We start from the raw sequence: 19,333 nt of genomic DNA, 5'->3' as shown, positions 1-19,333 counted from the left end.
CAGTCAATTCACGGTGCTCCCATAGCCACCGTGAGGAGTCTGTAGTCTGGATGAGCAAGACAGGTTCTTGAAGCCAACCCACTCACAGCTATGGGTGAACTGTGCAGTCACACTTCATCAGTTCCTGTTTCCCTGATACCCTTTTGTACTTTCTTCCTTCTGGCACGGTGAGACTGCAGGACAGACTTCACCATTGCCCTTTGAGCTGCTAACAAGCAGTGAGCAGGAAATTTTAAGGTAAGGGATGAATGAGCCAAGCTCTCCTACAGGCTCGTGCTTATTGAAGTAACAGTATCTATTATTTCCTCTCTCTATGCACAGTCAGTAGCATATGTCCGTTTCAGTAAATCCTGCTATTTGTGTTCTTTGAAGTAAGCCCTCTAAAACAACTTCATTGATTCCTGCATGACTACCCGATTACCTTGTGATTACAGCTGCGAAAAAAAAAAAAAGGTGACAGAAACTGACCATTAAGGTCCATCTAAAGCTAAGCATGTCTTGTACTGTTGGCAAATGACAGATGCTGGGGTCTGTCACCATGGAGCACAGTGACCTGCATGACATAAAGATGAGCTTGGCTATGTCCTGAACCCAGGTTTGTCCTCTTAGAGTAAAACAGATTTCATTTACAGCAGGTATCACTGCTGGGCAAACTCTTGTTCAAGTGACACTCCAGTGAGTTCAGGGGGTTGAGGAGGTTTCCCGTGGTTATAGTCTACTCCAGCACCCAGGGGCCCAGGCTGTAGAAAGCAATCTCCAAATTTCTTCAGACTTTGCATTCTGAGTGGTTCAGTCTTATCACTGCATGAAACGTCATTGTGTACTAGCACATGTGTTTGATTCTGGAAGAATTTAGAGGAATGTAAACTAAGTGTTCCCTGAAGTAGAGATTTTCTACTTTCCTTAGGATTACTGAAGCCTAAACCCCGTAATTTGTACAAGCTGTAATAGCACCTCTCAGAACTATTCTCTAACTGAAAAAGTTTGACGGCCATCACACTCATGTAGAGAACTACTTTAATAAGTTATTCCTTTTCATTGAGTTTATTTTAAGTTTCATTATTTCATTATTTATTTGTTCATATGCTGAAGGTTTCAAGAAAAAATGTTAATTTAACCCAGAGAGAATCGCTAATGCAAAGTACCAGCATAAGAATGTTAAATACAATCCAGTCTTCCTGTAAAGGTTTTCCCTGCTGTGTGATTTTAAAACTGCAAGGATTAAGTCTGGCTAAAGTTGCAGTTCCACATATGCAGCAGCCCAATGTAAACCACGATGCCACTAAAGATTTCATCCTCTCCAGCCAGCTTGCATGCTAGCATGACTTCCGTGGAGTCAATACAGTAAACCAGATCAGGAGTCACAGAATCACAGAGTCGGTCCAGATGAAACTCATCTGGCAAAATAAATTGCCTTTTACATCAGTTAAGTATGTAAACTCATTCATTACACAGCTACAGGAAAAAATGGAAAAAACAAGGAGAAAAGGCATCATGGAGAAAGATACAGACAGCCAACACCAGCTTTTTGCAGTAGCTGGGTCACCTTATTCTGGGCCTTCAGGCGGACTTGTGCCTGATCCATACCAAATAACATTTGAGTTCCTTCCTAAATTAAATAAAATTTGATGGAGAGGTAGAGCATCAGTGAAACAGAAAAGGGAATGAACACCTGCAAAAACTTTCTCCTAAGAGTACTCTACCTGAACTGCAATGCTGTTGTCTGCTGCACATGTGGAGGTAGCGAGGATACAGGGAAGCAGGAGTTATTGGAGAGGAGAGGGAAAGTTAAGGAGAGCAGGCTTCACTGTTTGTGGGGCTACCATTTTTTTTTTTTCATTTGGTAAGTGCTTGTGTTTTAGAGCTATTTCCCACAGCTCTTTCTCCAAAGGCTTTCCCCAAAGCCTTTCTCCTGCCCAGTGTGGTGGGCCCTGCTCAGGTGTATGCACCTTCTTTGCCCTTTTCAGAGCACCCACCATGCTTTGTGGGACAGGAGGCCATTAGTGCAGCTGCAGCCCTGGAGCACCACTAAGCCAGCACAGGTGGGAAGGGGTGGTGCAGGGATGGATGAGGGGGCAGAAGGCTCTGGGAGGGGGCTGCAGGCCTTGGAGCTGCATCAAAAGGCAAGCTATGGAGCTGTGGGATTTCTGTGTGTCTCATGGGGTAGCATCATTTTTTTTGGTGGTGGTGTTTTTGCAGTTTTTTTTGTTGTTGTTGTTTGTTTGTTTTGTTTTGTTTTTTCTTTTGAAGGTGAGGTGTCACCTTCAGAGAGCTAAGTCCATGCTGATGTCCAGGTGCTGCCAGCTGCCTGGCTCTAGGGGCTTGCTCTGAGCACGTGTTTTGGCAGCACCAAAGTATGGTTGGGTGATGGCAACAACTTCCACAAAGTATTTAGGAATAAGGTTACCTCTCTCAGCAGGGTTTGGTGCTGCTTGTTGAGGATCGTTAAAGCTGATTTTGGTAGGTCAGCCCCAGCCCTGGAAGGAAAGGATGCTAGAATGAGTGCTGGAGCAGGTGCAGCCCTGGTGGGCTGCTCCTGGTCCCACAGAGGGGTCTCGATTCAAAATGGAGAGCCTCGCATTTCTCAGGGATACAACAGTGTGTGCTTTTGTAATGTACTGGGTTATTTCCTAAGAGGTGGTAGAGCCACAATGTACTTGCCTTACTATCAGCTGATAGTTTAAGGGAGTCAACCAAACTAAGGGGTGAGCAAGGCTTTTCCAGCCTTGGGCCCCTCCACTGAGGCAAAAGTAATCTGCTTTAAAGAGTCTTGGGCACTCACAGCTGTCCATGAAGCCATTGAAAGATCTGATCTGAAAGCATTAAGTGAAAATGGATGACATAAAGCTCTACTAGAGTAAGATGCTGCAGCCTCGTGAGGATGTCAGGGAGATGATTTCTTTGCTGTGCCTAAAGCCAATTCATGGCACAACAATGCGAGCTAAATAATCACCTCTGTATGGCAGCACATCAGAAAAGCGTGGAGTAAGGAAGGTCTGTGACGTGCACTGAAAAGTTAGGAAAACATAAAACAATGAAACAGCATTCATCAAGGTAGTCTATTCTGTATACTACATAAAATAAACATGCTTTATGGTAGTAATTCTGTTCTGTATCTCATTACATCCACATGCAGGGAGGAAAAAGTAAATAAACCGGTACATGCAACCTTAATTTCAGCTTGTGCTGGGTTTGGAGGGATTAATTTTGACAAATATGGGGCTTTTCCCATGCCTGGACGTGCATACAACTGTGTTCCTATGCTGTATTGTGCGTGTATCTGAGTCGTGGGTCACTTCCAGACATTCTCCTGGCTCAAACTTTTCATTCACAGTACCCTTGTGTGCTTTGTCCTCACCTTATTTTTTGCAAGAAAATTATTTTGGAACGCTTTGACACCTTGACAGGCTGCCTGCTTTCTGGGTAGAAAGCCAATGCCAGGGGTCCACAAGCAGCTCCATAAGTTGATTTTGTTGCCAGAAAGCTCAGTCTGCTGATTCTCCTCCTCCACCGCCTTCTCCTTTGGTTAGGTGAGGTGTTTGCACAGTCACATTGGGAACTGGGTACAGGAACTGATCGTGTTGCTGAAATTAAAGCTAACCCAGCAATATCTGTTGAACTCATTGTGCGCTTGATGTGGCAAACAGAGGAGCGTGTGGCAGAGGGTGGGTGAGAACACGACTTTGCTTTTTGGTGGTAGCTCTTGGTTATGCTGCCTTAAAGTGCAACACAAGCATAGGAGTGGACAAGGATATGGGCAGCCAGTAGTTGAGAGCAGGAGGTGAGGGAAATACATATGATGGACACCCTCTTACCAAGCCCTGTAATAAGCCTGTTGGACATTACAGAGTCACACCCTAGAGCCTGACCTGTGAGATGATGAACATTTAAAAAAAGATAATCATTTCATTACATTTGTTCAAGCTTATATTCAGAACTTTGGATGAGGAAAGGAAGGGAAAGTGCCTGATAAATATGGTACATGATAAATATAGGTCATCACCTGAGCAGTCATCAGCATTGCATATGCATGCAAAGGGGGAGGGAAATGTATGACAGGAGCTTGTTTTGTAGGATGAAGCTATATCTGTGTCTGAGATACCCTGTGTGCTGTCTTTTTAGTTTTATTTAGCCTTCTCCCACGCTTTTCCTCATATATTAAGAGAATAGTATAAGTGAGTAGAAATCCTAGATTTTTTTATATGATACCTAAAGGAAAACCTCAGAATATATGAGCAGTTTAAAAGAGTGAGAACAAAGTTATTCTCTCTCACATACTGCTAACAGTTAACATTGAAATCACTCTGGAAATCTGGGAAGAAAAGCAAAGTGGTTGAATATGGCAAATACAAGAGGAGCTAAACTCTCTTGAGTTTGCTCATCTTCAGCTTGAGCAATCCCAAATCAGAGATTGGGAAAGAATTCAGGATGAATTTTTAGGAAGTCTGAAAACAAGTCTTTTGGCTCCAGTATCTCATTTTATTTGATAAGTGAGGCAAGCAGGCTTTTCACCACAGTGGGTAGGTATTACTCTGTCCACACAGAAGGACAGATTTAGGACCCAGACTGCCAGGTACCATCATCCCTGGCACGGGTCATTGGTGCCTGTCCTAGGACAACAGGGTTTTAACTGAATCCCAGAGCTGTAGGCATTCAGCAGTTGTGCTGAAAAGATCAAGACTGATGCATGGAGCATCGGTACCCTGTATCAGCCCACAGTGAGTGGGCCAGATTCAGTACCCTCCTGTTTTGTTGGAGGGCCATGCCAATGCCCAAAGGAGCTGTAGGAATTCTGTGCATCAGAGTCACCTGGCTCCTAGAAATCCTGGATTACAGTGGTCTGGTTGAGGGAGCGTGTAGATGCTAAGATCAGTGCGCTGACAGCACAGCACAGCACCTGCAAATCCATCAGGAGCAAAGCTCTGTGCAGTCAGAAATTCAGAAACACCGAGATGGCTGAGTGCATCTTTAGCTTCAAGGGCAGTCAGCCATGGCTCGAAGTGGCTCGGGCTTCAGTTAAGTGTTTGTTATGCAGTTATCAATGTAAATTGTTCCTGCTACAGCTCTTGAAAATTATGGTCAGCTTTCTGTGCCTTTTCATATTCTCTATATAATATTTCCTCAGGTAACTTCAGAAACTTAGCTCTGTTCAGCATAAAAGTTCCTAGATCAAAATGCTGTCCTTTGTATGATGTAAAACCACCACAATAACTAAAACAGAATATAACTATAAACCTGAAGTGAATTCTGACTGTAAATAAATGGAAAGGCAAAGATAATGGAGTATTGTAATTCCAAAAATATTTTTTTTGTTTTATTTTTATTTAGATTGATCTTCATTCTTTCTTCTGCCTGATTTTCAAATGCTTAAGGTACATTAACTGAAAGGAACTTCCTTCAGCCTGTAGCTGTGACTAAGCAACTCTTCCTATACTCACTCTACTACACATCTCATTGCGCTTGGGCACCAACAATGAGTCACCGCCTCAGCTGGAGGCCGGTAACTGATAAACAAGCAAGTCACCAAACAGGAGCTTTCTTGAGGAAAAACAAACAAACAAAGCTAATAATTTCCACTGTGTTTTGAATGGAAAGCTGAGATACCTGCATTTTAATTCATAGTCTATTTTAAAACAAAAAGCTCTGTTCCCAAGCTCAGCTGGAGACAAGGGGGTGTTCCATGGGTGATCCTGAAACCTGCAGCTCTGTGATGCCCCTGGCGTGATGCTGCTGCCTGGGTACAAATGAAGATGAGTTGGCTCAGGGTTGAGAGTGCACGGACTCTGCAGGTAGGGAGTTACAGGCTGCAGCTGAGATGAAGGCAGAGCAGCAAAGCTTTAATCCCAGTCGCTCTGATGCAAAAGCGTTGTAGACAGATGGCTGGGCTGCATTGTGACCTCCTGCAGCTGGAGAGCAGCTGGGGACTTTGTGGGACAATGTCAAGAAGCAGTTCCAGAGCCCCGCAGGAAACTAAATGTAGTGTGACGTCTTGAAGTGGTGCAATTAAAAAGAAATTTGAAGTGTAGGCAAAGGTTACATGCTTAGCTTTCAGTAATATAGTAAAGTAGAATTAAACAGAAGCATATGAATAAAAAATGTGTGTGCCTGGATGAATGGAACGGCATTTTACAAAAGGACAAAGGATTGTTCTGAATAATATTTAAAGTTTAGTATTGCAAATTGCTTGAATTAATAACAATGACATTTTTAAAAGGTCAGAAATTGGTTCAAAAAGGTATCTAATATTTAAAGCTGAGTTTCCTGCAGCCGTGTTTTCCTGGTGTCACCTCGGACCTGTTGCCAGCCGAGATCAGGGAGGTGGGACCAGCCCTCTTGCCCTGTGGGTTAGGGTGCACCAGCCTGGGTGATGGCCTTTTTGAGAGATGGCCATTAGCAGAAGTGACCATGTGAACTACTCAGCCAGGCTGAACAAGCCTCTGGGAAAATGCATCGCCGCCCCCAAGAAAAGGTGAGGAGGGACATCTGCACATCTCACATGCATCTCAGTCCAGGTGGTAAAGCAAAAGAGCCTGTCATGACTGCCAGAGGAGGTCCACAGGCTTCTCTGTAGCCACCTGGTTGTCATCCCTTTCCTTCAGTCCTGTGTGAAGCCTCTTAGTGAGGTGCCTGTAGCATCCCTTCCCTTGGGATAAACCACACTGCTGTCATCTGTATGACCGAGCAAGGGTTTTGGGATCTCAGGCCAGGGGTATGCATGAGTTTCCTGCCTTGGAGGGTGCAGCACCAGCAGCTGGGGGCACAGACCCATTTCCTCTGGGATCTCAGCCTCTCAGTGGGTGGAATTCTCCATCTCTCTTGGCCTGGTTTTGTCAGCCTCTTACATAGTGAGGGACTGTGTGTTGTGTGGAATCGCTATTGCAATGACCCTTTGCTTGGTCATGTCCTTTCATCAATTTTGTGAAATCCCAAGGTGCAGATACAGTGCGGGCTGAGTAATTATGTTGCTGCTTTTAATGTCTATTAAGTAATTAGAGTTACAGAGAAAATATCAACCTCTGCTCCTCTAAAGCTATTATACTGTTAAGGCTGTTTTATTGCTTCCATATTTTTGTTAATATATTTGGTCTCCTTAAAGTAGTGCTGACTCTCAAAAAAATTATTTTCTGCGCTATCACTGAAGTGGAACAGACATCATCAGCATGTTTACTCTTGGGTGGTGAGTCCCTGGGGATTGCAGGTGGATGGCACCAGTTGCAGTACTGCAGTGTGAGGTTAGAGCTGGACCAAGAGATTGAGAGAACAGGAAGGCTTCTCCTGGGCTCATCAGTGAATTAGATAAAATAGTCTGTGGGCTCACTGAAATGCTGGCTGTTGCAGTGTCAGTGAACTCTCTGTTCATGAGCTGATTGGAAGATTGCAGTTTTCCTTCCGTAACTTTGAATGCTTTCCCTTCCTCCTGCTATTGTTTCACTCTGGTATTTCAGAGCTTGCTCACTGTAGCTTGTATCTCGAAATAAACCAATATCAAGTTCAGCAGCAGGAAAAAAATTCAGTTGGAAATTTGCCGTGTGAAGAGTTGGCAGAATCAAGTTTTTCCATTAAATATGTGAATAAATGAAACTGGCTGACTGGTTGTCCTCATCTGTTTCAGGTGAGCTGACTCGGATATTCCTCTGGATTCTGGCCATGTGCTGGGGAGGTGACTGCTTCAGTTTTCTCCCCACCCCATGCTGAAGAGGAAGAAGTCAGTTCAAGTTCACCATGAAACCTGGTAAGATCAACTTTTCCGTGTAATGGTGATGTCCTGCTGCTCAACTACTGAAAGGCATGTAGCAGCGAGCATAGTTGAATTGCACGGCATAGGGGTTTCACAGATCTCTCCAAAGCCAGAGTTTGCCATCCTCAGTGGCAATTTGTCAGCAGTGAATTTGTTCTTCAGGATTTGTGGTGAGGAGTTCAGGTTAGGTCAGGATAGTAAACCCATCAGCTTATTTAGATGTCATGTACACTGGTTCAGTAACAGATGTGTGCTGTTCAATGTGGTATGGCTTGCTTTGGGGAAAGCATGAAGGGACATCAAGGATGTGGCTATTTTTTGTGGAAAGAATGAAGCTGTTGAAACCAAAGAAACACAAAGAAGTTGTGTTTTGTTTTGTTTTCTAGCACAGCCAAGAGCACAACCATGCTTTCAGATGTCTTCCATTTGTAGAGATTATGGTCTGAAAAGTTGCTAAGTGTTGCTAACAGTTTGCTCTGATGGAGGATGAAAAATAAATTAGATAAAATTTATCATTCAAGTTAGGTGACGTTTAGAAAATGCTGAATTAACCTTCAGAATGTCCCCAAACATCTTGTCTGGGGAGGAGGAAGGGGTGAGAAAGAAGGAAAGACAAGGACATTCAGTCTGGTTAAGACTAACAATGAATGAATTCATGTAAACAAATTCCCTCAGGCATTCATGAATACATTTCCTTATGCTCCAGTATTTCATCAGGTAATTAATAATTTCCACATATGCCTTACTGAACAAAACCCACCATGGTCTGAGCTTGCAGGTGAGGAGGGAGCAATATGTTTAGATTTAATGTGGATGCAGCTGAATACAGAGGTTAGGGAAAAAGAAACAAACAAACAACCCCCCCCAAAACAAACAAACAAACAAACAAAAAACAAAAAAAAACAACAAACCAACAAACATTAAACTCTCCCGTTATTACTTTTTGCAATTAGGAGAAATGAAAACAAGCATAACTGTGTTTTTGTTGATAGCACAACTTTACCATTGCTTTGTGGGGTTTGTATTTCAGGCCTTAAAATAATGAAATGAGAACTGAATGAAAAGTCAGTATGGGTTAACTGTTGCAAACCTTACCAGCATGCCTGGTGTTTGTAGGTGCCATGCTTGTGCTCCCATGCATGAGATGCACGTACTCACTCTTTCAGGGAGAGGCACTCTGTCATGCACGGCTCAAGTGTGCTGAAGCCCTGATGTCTCTCTTTGGCTGAGCCCCGGAGGGAACAGACGTTTCCTTTCCTGCCCAAGGCACTCATGTCCCATGTGTTAAGGTCCTCCCAAGGGGCAGCCTGGCCCATCGCTGCTTGGCTGCAGGTGTCCTGGCATTCAGACAAGGGCGGTTGTCAAGTTGTTTCCGAAGCAGAACATCTCAATAATCACAGTGGACCATGTTCCCTGTAGGAATCTGCTGAATATAGTGCCTTCAGGAAGGATTAGCTCCCACTAATCCCTCATTCAGGAGGAAAGTCTCAGGTGTTGGTCAAGCACCAATGGGCCAGTTTTGTACTCCTTTTGCTTTTTTTTCCTCTCTTGACAAATCCTTCTAAAAATTGCAAAAGCAGATCCAAGCAATCACACAGTGACTCAGCTGTAGAGCTAAAAGCAGTCCATGTTGCAGATTAAATTTGCAATTGGAAATATTGTTGTGCTGCACAGTAAAAAATGAAAAAAATGATTATTTTCCTATTTGCTATGTGTAAAGTGCCTTATGCAAAGATTTACATTAAGCCAGAGAGTTGGTAGAACCAGAAAGTGAGGAACAGACATCGTCTGACAGGCTGAGAGACCATCCCAACCAATGTTTTGCTTTACCAGTAGAGTGTTCTTTGCTGGGTGTATCAGCAGAAGAAGAAAGAGACATAGACTAAAGCATTAAGAACCCTGGCATTCATTCACAGCTAAATGTTGCAGGGAATGGAAGTTTATTTCTGATCCAACTTGTGGTATTTTTTGCCTGGAGACATAATGCTTATGATATTTTCAATCTGAAACTCCCCCAGAGCTACAGCAACTGCAGATGCTGCTGTTGTTCAGTTAAGCATTGCAAAGTTCATAAAAATTTAAACTGATTAAATGTTAGCATGGAGTAATGATTCCAAGTACCGATGTGTTAATTGTAATATTACATTTAGTGTGATTGCTTACAAGTGTGATTGCCTTTGTAATTGAATTTAATGCACTCTCTCCTTTGGTTATGGGACAGTGGATAGGAGTATCCACTCTGTTCTGTATCTCTATTTTATATACCTTATTCCTCTCCTTTAAGGTATCTGTCCCAGCTGTACATAAAATGTATAACAGTGTCAAGATTTTGACTTTTTTCAGTGTATAGTAGGCAATGTCTGTGTGAACTTCTGGTTCATTTTGAAATCAAAGGCAGAATTTTCATCGACTGTGGGAAGGCCAGATCTTTCATAGCATCAAAGTTTGTTCCCGTTACCCTGAAGTTGCCTTTTAACATGTTCTGCTTTTACTGCCTCCTCCCAGTATGAGATTATGAATCTGCTTCACCTGAACTGGAAGTACCTCTGCTGTTTTCATGTGCCACCTTAATGCGGTCTAAAAGATACCTGGACATTTTGCTCCTTTTCATTAGATATAAACAATCAGAATTTCGAGTTTGTTCCTCTCCAAAAACAAGAATACACATATCAGGCTGTGGGGCCTATTAAAAGCTAGCCAACTATTTTACATTTGGTTCTTATGCTACCCAGTGCAACTAATTATCGCTAGGAGAGGTGATGCAAAGCCATGCAGAATATAACTTTTCAAAGATTTTAAACTGTTGATTTCTGTTTCTAAAACATAAACACCTCAGCTTTGGTTAGAGAACATCAAAGATGAAGAATACAGTATTTCTCATGATGATTCCTTCTACTAGTTAAACATCATTATTAAAATCTGATCCTGATGTATGGTTTGATTCTATACTACTGATGTGTTATGTCTTGCTCCACTAAACTTATTTTTTAGCACTTTTTCTTCCTGTGAAAGTTCTTAGATGTTGTTATTGGCAATCTTTTTCTAAGGAAAAGAGATTGATTCTGAAATTTATTACTGTAGGAGATTTTCTTCTATTCTCAGATTTGTTTATGGCTCTTTGGGGACAGCCTACCCAAGTTTTGTAAATGCTTTTTGAAAAAGATGTGATAGCAAAACCTGTCCTTCCCATTGTGTATGGAAGGGTATAGAAAAGCTCCTTTCTTCCATCTGATCTCCTCTCAGCCTCAGGTCACGCTGGGAGCTCATGCTATGTTGCTGATTTGTCATTATTCTCTCTAGATCCTTTCTAGTCTTGGGATTTCCAGCTGCAGTGCTACTTTCCCTTGAAAAAGAGAATGCCTCTATGCATACGTTGGTGTTTGACTTTATTAAAACGCCTTTTGTCTGTGTAAGACTAACTTACTGTATGACCTTGCCATGATTTTGTGAAGACTCAGCCTTTGCTTGTACTTATTTGTATGACATTATCATTGTTTTGCAGAAGAGATCTCATTTTTATTTCCAAGTGGGTGATGAGCATACAGAATCAGATGACCACTATGAAACTGGGATGGACAGTGAAATATGTTACTTCTACATGCCCTTTTTGGCCTGCCTTCAGGCTTCAGACTGCATAACATCTGGTGGCAAAGTGACTGCTGGGGAAAAGACCTTCAGCAGAGAGCAATTGCCCAGAGCCAGCCCTGAGTATCCCCTGCTAGTATCCTTGTTTCCTTCTGAGATGTCTGCCCTTTGTCTGCATAGCAAGTGGGGCTGGAGGATTGGGTGGAGGCCACCAGGATAGTGTGCTCCAGGCGAGGCAATGGGAGGGTTCCTGATGTGCCCTAAGGGATTAAAGGGGCCACAATGGGGAGGGGGAAAGGGAAAAGCCTCAAATGTGAGAGAGGAAGAGGCTTAATATGCCAAAATATGCTGCAGTCCTGCTGGTGCCTGGAGGGTGCTGTAAACAAACTTTCTTGGGAACCACTCTCTACTAGAAACATTTTTTTTTTTTTATTTCCCCCCCCTCTCCTTTTCTGCAATGCATTAAAGGAGTTAAAAGGCACTTTAGAACAGAAGTGACACTTCTGCCTCTGCTTGCAGGTATGCCACCTAAAATAGTACAAACCATAAATCACTTTAATAGAATAACTTTAACAGATAACAGCAGAAGCTTCACAAATCCTTGTGATTCAAACATCAGAGGAGGCTAATGTAGCAATTCAGAAGAGGAGAACTGCAGTCATGCATTTCGTGATTGAAAAGATCATGAACTAAATTCAGCTGATCGCATAAGGGATGTCAGTCAATAGAGCAATGGTAATACGTTTGAAGGGATTAATGACTCCAGTGGTGAACATCCTGTAGCTTGATAATCATTTGTCCTTGAGTTAATTATCTGAGCCACATTAGCTTTGTGCAGCAGAGATGGAGTGGTGGGTGGCTTTCATACACCACAGAAATACTAAAATCAGATTGCTGTATCATGAATCTCAAAAAACAATGTCTTGGCAGGGGAAGCACTTTTATTTTGAAGCTTTTTGGTTTTTGCTCGTGTCTCTTGAACCATCAGCAAAGAAACCAGGTATGCTGACTCTTATCCAAAAGCTTTCACTTTATTAAAAAGACAGTCATCTTACTTGGTTTGACTGTGGCCTTGATATGAAAGTGGCACATGAGCAGAGGCAGTGTCTGGGTGGCTGTGTGGTGTGGGAGCATGCAGAGGTGTCCAGACCAGCTCTGAATACGAAGCAGGATGGTCAGGGTCCTATTGCCCCCACCTTCTTGCCTGTTCTCATAACCCCACGCGTGCACAAGGGTACCAGAGAGCTACTCAAATGATGGACTTCAAAGTGGATTTTGACTTGTAAATCTTTCCTGGATTCTTTAAAGCTTGCTTCCTTCTCTCTCTCCAGTCTGGGGTTTAGGATGCAGCAACCCTACAGCAGCCAAGGTTTCCCCAGGGTGCAAGGAGAAGTTGCACCATTGACTCCTCCAACTTCTTCATGAAGGCTCTGGCAACTGTGAAATACTCCAGAATACTGACTTTTGAAAGTCAGTGGCTTTTATTCACGATCTGAGGCCAGGGCAGCAATTTTTTTTTTTTCCTTTCAGGACCTTTGCATCGTGTCCAATGGAGCTTGTGTTGCTTAATCCCAGTTAAGGGTGAGAAGGAGTGAAACTCAGCAGAGCTCTTATCTCAAGTAGAGAGAGGCCTATGCTGTTCCTCATATTGCTTTGGGTTGTTTTTCAGTTGGTAGTTAAGTTTTATGCTTAGGTGTGACTCTAAGTATACTCAATGAGCCAGAAATTACGTTATACCACTGCTGAGCCCACAGAAATACCAAGAGCAGGTAGGAAGTTGATGCAATAGTCTTGGTGTGCTCTGTGCTCTATACTGTCATTGAATATCTGGCTTCCAGACTGTTGGTATTCTATGAATTTCCTTTCTGTAGTGTAATTTGAATCTCTTAACTATATATATACACATATATAGTTATAGTTATTGGGACAGTTTTTCAGGAAGTAGGAATGAGCTTCTAGGAAGTATGGATTATTTTTTTCCTTTCTGGCACCTTTTAATTGATGCCTGTTTCTTAGGTTTTCTTAAATGATTGCATGTCTATGTGCACTATTCTCTCTTAGCGTTTTGCTTGACTAACCTGAAAAAGTCTCTGCAACCTGTTTTTTAAATGTCAGTTTGTGTTGAGGTGCCAGTTAATTCAGTTCAGTGCTGCCTGAAATAGTAAATGTAAACATGTTAAAGAGGTCTTGTGCTCTCTCAAACAGGGACCCATCAAGGCCTACAAGAACCAGCAAGAAGAATCTTTTTGACCTGTGATAAGGCTGGATTGATCTACCAGTGATGTTTATTTGTCACCCAACATGCCTCCTCTGACAATGCAAACTGAAGTTCATGCTGCTTTATATAAGAAAAGAAATTAAATTGATTAGATACTTTCAAAATATAGCAGCTTAATTGCCTTCAGGCTTTTGCGAAGTCTCCAGCTGGGTAGAATACTAATCTTTTCCAATTATTCTCATAATTATAAAATTATAATTATGTCTGTTTTCTGATGATTGATCATAGCTCATAATGGTTCACACTTATAGTCCTTAATGCATGAATGTAGTCCTGGTCTAAAAAGCAACATAGCTTCAACTGAAGGTGACAAAGCCATGCTGAGATGCAAGAATTGAGAGTCTGGCTCAGAATATTAAACAGGTTCAGACATGTAATGCTGGGTTCCTAACTGGCCCTTTCTTATACCTTACTGAGCCATATTAACAGTGTGTTTCCATACAATAAGTATGTATCTCGCTCGTGGCTGTGGGATTTGAAACGAACATTTACTGTAGACATCAAATATCGTATGCTGCAATTCTTTCCTATCAACCTTTTTCTTTTTAGGGAACTGAGGCAGTACCCTGTTACCCCCTCTCAACTTCTGGATTAAACTAATTTGCTTTTTTTTTTTTCTTAAGAATTCAGACATTTTTCTAGCATCCAACAATGAGAAGTCCTGAAGCACATGAAAATCTTGTTTTGGAAGTGAAGAAAGACTGAGAAAGAGGGGTGAGAAAGCAAAGGCAGCACCAGGGTGCTCCTCGGTGTGGGTCTTCCCACTTTTTGAATGGGGATTCATGAGCCCAAGGGGTTTTATTGCCACAGAGCCAGGCCCTTTGTAAGATGTTTCCCTGAGTATGTTCCATCCAGAAGATGTTCTCTGTGTGCAAAAACCTTCAAAATTAAAGCTTTCTGAAAACTAGTGATTTCTTGCTCAAGTTAAATAAATATTCCCAGATAATTCTACACCCTGCTCCATGGGAATAACCATGTTAACTGCCCATTCTCTAGGAGAGATTCAGGTGAATTTCCAAGTATTTCTGAAAGAGTGACTGCATTTGCTTTTCTTCCATGAATTATTCTACATTTGTGTCATTTTATGAACAGTGCTAAGCAGTCACCTTTAAATTGTTATTTTGGTAGCATATCAACACTGAGCACACTTCTTCCACCTACCTGATGTCTATGCAAATCAGTAATTCCCCTGTCTAGGTTTCTAAAAACTCTCTTGCAGTAATCTTTCTCTCCCAAATAAGGAGATTAAGCTATGGACTCCAAATGGGACTTACTTAGTGATATTTTCCTGTTTGATCACTTTAAAGTCTTTTTGCTCTACGGTAGCTTCATAAAGTACCTTTTAGCTTTTAGTGTGATCAAGAGAGTCTGACTTCTCTTTAATTTTCTGTGTAATACTCTTAAGGGACCCTAATCCTTTAAGTCAGGGATGCTTTGTTAATTTACAGCTACATGAATTTTTCGTTTGGCATTAGTCTGTACTGTCCAGGAGGTGCAGTCATGCATAAACGTGTGCCACTTTGCAGGCTCTCAATCACTGCTTTGCGGAACCATGAGCATGTGTGAAGTCAGTACAGTGGGAGCATGTGTGAACTCAGTACAGTGGCAACTCAGCTACAACCAGGTGTAGGGGGCTGGGTTGTATGCAAGCCTCTAGCATGGCATGAGCCATGGTATCTCACGCAAAGAGGAAAGAGGATTATGCTTCAAAGAGTAATATTTGCATAAGTATGTTACCATCAGTATTGGGCTCAACCTGAAAGTCTGAGCATCAGCAAAAGGGTCAGCTGCTACCTTGTACTTTTCTAAAACCTGTGATGTGAGCTGGTACAGCAGAGATGGTGAGAGTGTGCACATCTGAAAGTTAGTTTGCTTTTCCAGCTTCATCAGTTTGACTACAGAAGATATGATGTCTGCAAATAAATGTCCCCTACTGATATTGTTCATATTAGATCTCCTTGCTGCACAGTTGCAAAGGTATGGCCATTAGCTTCATGCAAAATGAGAGGAACCAACACCTTCCTCTCCTTCCCTTCTATGTAAAGCACAAAGATGTGTGCTTTGCCTTGTGTTTAAATCTCAATAAACAGCCATAACACAAAATGAAAAGTCTTATTCCCCAAAAGTTTGTTACTGACTCATACAATAAGATTTAAGCAAGCTGATAATTATGTCTGCCAAATTTATTCAAATTTATTCATGGTAAAATTATTCTAGGGGGTGGTGTTTGTGGCAAATGTATCACTTACTTAAGTAGTTCTCTTCTCTTGCTCCTTTTCTTTGGTCAACATTCCAGATGTGTTACCAGTCAATATAAATATCCCTCTTCTGCTTTCCATTTTACTAGCCCCAACAAGCCACAACCACAGGCTGTTTTTTTTTCCATGTCCCTTCTTTTTCATGTTTCATGCTGAGTAGTCTCAACAGGGGCTCACAATGGTGCTAATGCAGCCTTAGCTCTTCTGACTGGTGCTTTACCAGATACATGTTGGGATCGTGTTAGCTCCTGCTGCCACTGCCTGCATTGCTGTCAACAATCAGGCACTATCTGAGCTATGGATCCACCCAACACTTTCTCCTCCACAGATGTTTCCAGCTGACGAGCTCCCAATCTGTAGTTGAATGTCTTGAAATTGATGCAACTGATTATTAGCATATATGATAGATGGTACATTTCATAAGATTTCTGCTAATCCAGTGGTAAAGATAATCCAGTTCTTTCTATGAGATGCCTCAGTCTGTTCATTTTTACTGAATTTATTAAGGCTGCTGAATTTTAGCCCCTTAGCCCCTTGCATCACTTGAGTCTAAATTAACAGTTGAGTTTCTAATTATGTACCACTATAAGTAAGTCAGTATGAGGTATAAGCAACGTCTATTTGTAAATTCGTGCCTGTGTTTGTATGCCTAACCCTCTACCCCCATAATTTATGCATACTCAGAATAGGATGCCATCAAACATGACAGAAGATTATCTGATGAACCATTCAGCTATAATGCTTATCTAAATTGAATGCTATGTACAATAAATTACAGTTTGCTAAAGAAAATGAAACATATTTTACCTTACAGAAAAAATCGCATCTACTCCCCAGATCAATCATGTTTTTTCAAGGGTTGGTGAATAAACTAAAATCTCTCCTCATGTAAGCACCAGGCTGTTGGGTGGAAGTTAGATAGCTTCTGCTGTGATTTATTTTTATCATGGAATGATTCCTCACTTGGAAAAAAAAAAAAAAAAAGGTATTTAAGACAACAATGTATATACACTTTTTTGTTGTGCTTTCTGCAATTTCTTTCTTTTGTAGTTCCTCTGTTTTCATCAAGTACTTCTGAAGAGCGCATGCAGTCCTTGTGATGAGTAAAGTGAAATGGCAGGTAGCGTTATGCCTTCTGGGTTCTTGTATGAAATGAATCTGTACAAACAGCATGGGTAGGACTTTCTGAAGGGACTCATAACTTGGGGCATCTTGCCAACAAGCATGTTCCTTGTGAATGCCAAGAGACTATTCTCAGGTATCTCAGGCTGGTGATGCCTGAAAGCACTCATCTCTTCAGAAATTCTCCACCAAAGCTGTGTTGAAAATGTTACTTTTTTATTGAGCCACTTGTTCCTATGCTTTGAATAGAGGCTCTTGGTTTGAGAGAGGATTTTGCTGTGTCTTGAAGTGTCAAAAAATATGAAATCTTAACAACTGTAAAGCTCTTTTTTTTTTTTTTTTAAGACACCAGGGCTTGAACTAAAATAAGTACTAGTTTCACTTCTTTTGCTTATGTGGCCTTCTTAGAGAATGCTACCAGTATGGGTGTGATATTTGCAATATCTAGTATTGTAAAGCCATATTGCATAAGCCTACTTCTATAATCATACTTGTGGACCCGATTACCCTAAAAACAATTCATGTATAAATGTTTATGTGACTTGTAGAATAGAGACCTTTATTCATTCATGCCTTTTGAATCTTAGAGACATTTAAGAAGTCTTGGTGGAAGACAAATCAATCTGTGTCATAGCAAAATATCTTTGTCAGTGACATGGACAGTGGGATCAAGTGCACCCTCAGCAAGTTTGCCAATGATACCAAGCTGTGTGGTGAAGCCAATGTACTGGAAGAAGGGGATGCTGTCCAGAGGGACCTTGACAGGCTTCAGAGTTGGGTGTGTGCTGAACCTCCTGAGGTTCAGCAAGGCGAAGTATAAGGTCCTGCATCTGGGGCAGGATGATCCCAAGCTAAACACAGGCTGGAGAGCAGCCCTGAGGAGAAGGACCTAGGTGCATTGATAAGAGAAGCTTGATATGAGCCAGCAATGTGTGCTTGCAGCCCAGACAGACAACAATATCCTGGACTGCATTAAAAGAATTGTGGCCAGCAAGTGGAGGGAGGTAATTGTCCTCCTCTGCTCTGCTCTCGTGAGGCTCTGCCTGGAATGCTGTGTTCAGCCCTGGGACCCCCAGCACAAGGACGTCAAAGTATTAGAACAAGTCCAGAGGAGGGTGGCAAAGATGATCAAGGGGCTGGAGCACCTCTCCAATGAAGACAGGCTGAGGGAGTTGGGGTTGTTCAGCCTGGAGAAGAGAAGGCTCCTATTAAGTCTATGAACTCTGCTAAATGTTCATAATTAGGCAACCAGTGTATTTGTATCAAATGGAAAATTAAAAGAACAAAGAAAAGCTCATATCATTATGAAGCTTAAACAAACCAGTCCATTTTTGGGAATGTTATGAGAGGCGCACAAAAAAATATTGTCTAGTTCTTACATACCATCTATCCAAGGTAGCTGCAGTGAAGGGTGGTGTGGATTCATGGTTTTAATTAAGCTGGTATTAAAACTGAGATGTAATAGAACCTCATCATAATAAAAAGAGAAACCTTACTTATTTTCTTGACAATGTAGAGTCCCATGATTTTATATATCTCTTACTTAGGAAAAAAGCTTTTTGTTACGTAGGTAATTAGATCAATTTTATTCAGTTCTTGTTTAGCAGTGAACAAACCCAGTGTAGAGTCACTTAAAAAAAAAAAAAAAAAAAAAAAAAGCTGTTTAAATAGATTCCACTTGAGTAAGATTGCTAATTTTGCACAGGGAGGAGTAAAAACATGCCATGCAGCTGGTTAGAGTGCATTATCATGCAAGCACTTTAAGCTGCCTTATAGTAAAACAAGTGTTGAAATCAATAGCCTTCACCCACCTGCTAAACCCATTTGAGACCATTTGTCTTCAAACCCAGGGGCTTGGGGAAGGGGGATGTCACTTCCAACCCCTAAAATTCTGTGATACTGCGATGTCCCAACAGCTAGGGATGTTTTACAGCAAAGCTCTGCCTGGTAGCTGGTGCTCTGTGGACCCTACAAGGAATAAACAAGAATGGACCATCAACATATAATTTCTCCTGAACATCATTTGAGTTTTAAAATGTCACCCAGGCCTTTCTCCACCTTTGAAGTTCCCTAATAGCTTACATGATTCCCTCCATGATTTAAGTGTCGTGAATATGTAGGGCATGAGACAGAGAAATGCTGCTGTGTGGTGGCAAGATCAGTCTGTACAGCTGGAGTGCCCTATGTGGCAGCTCTCTTTAGGTAGTATAAGCGTAGTATCCCCAAAAGACTGCTTAAAAAGGGGAGGGGAACACGAGCTTTGTGGATGGGAGGACCAGCTTGAGCTGAGAAGCACAGCCAGGAGAGGCAGGGGACAGCCACCCAGCCCTGCAGTCCCTTTCTCTCTGGAAA

The 19,333-nt window shown here is 41.9% G+C and overlaps 1 long non-coding RNA gene across 2 annotated transcripts in view; it reads left to right on the top strand.

The window, feature by feature from the left end:
- The first annotated feature begins 1,725 nt into the window (after positions 1-1,725).
- Positions 1,726-19,333, top strand: part of LOC137850459 (uncharacterized) — a 46,222-nt gene continuing 28,614 nt past the window's right edge. For both annotated transcript variants that reach the window (XR_011092540.1, XR_011092541.1), the window contains exons 1-2: positions 1,726-2,042; positions 7,613-7,732. This is a non-coding gene — a long non-coding RNA (uncharacterized lncRNA). The remainder of the gene's footprint in view (positions 2,043-7,612; positions 7,733-19,333) is intronic.

The sequence above is a fragment of the Anas acuta genome, chromosome 2 (assembly GCF_963932015.1).
Source record: "Anas acuta chromosome 2, bAnaAcu1.1, whole genome shotgun sequence".
NCBI lineage: Eukaryota > Metazoa > Chordata > Aves > Anseriformes > Anatidae > Anas > Anas acuta.
The sequence above is the reverse complement of the archived record's forward strand: the minus strand, read 5'-3'. Positions and strand labels throughout refer to the sequence as shown.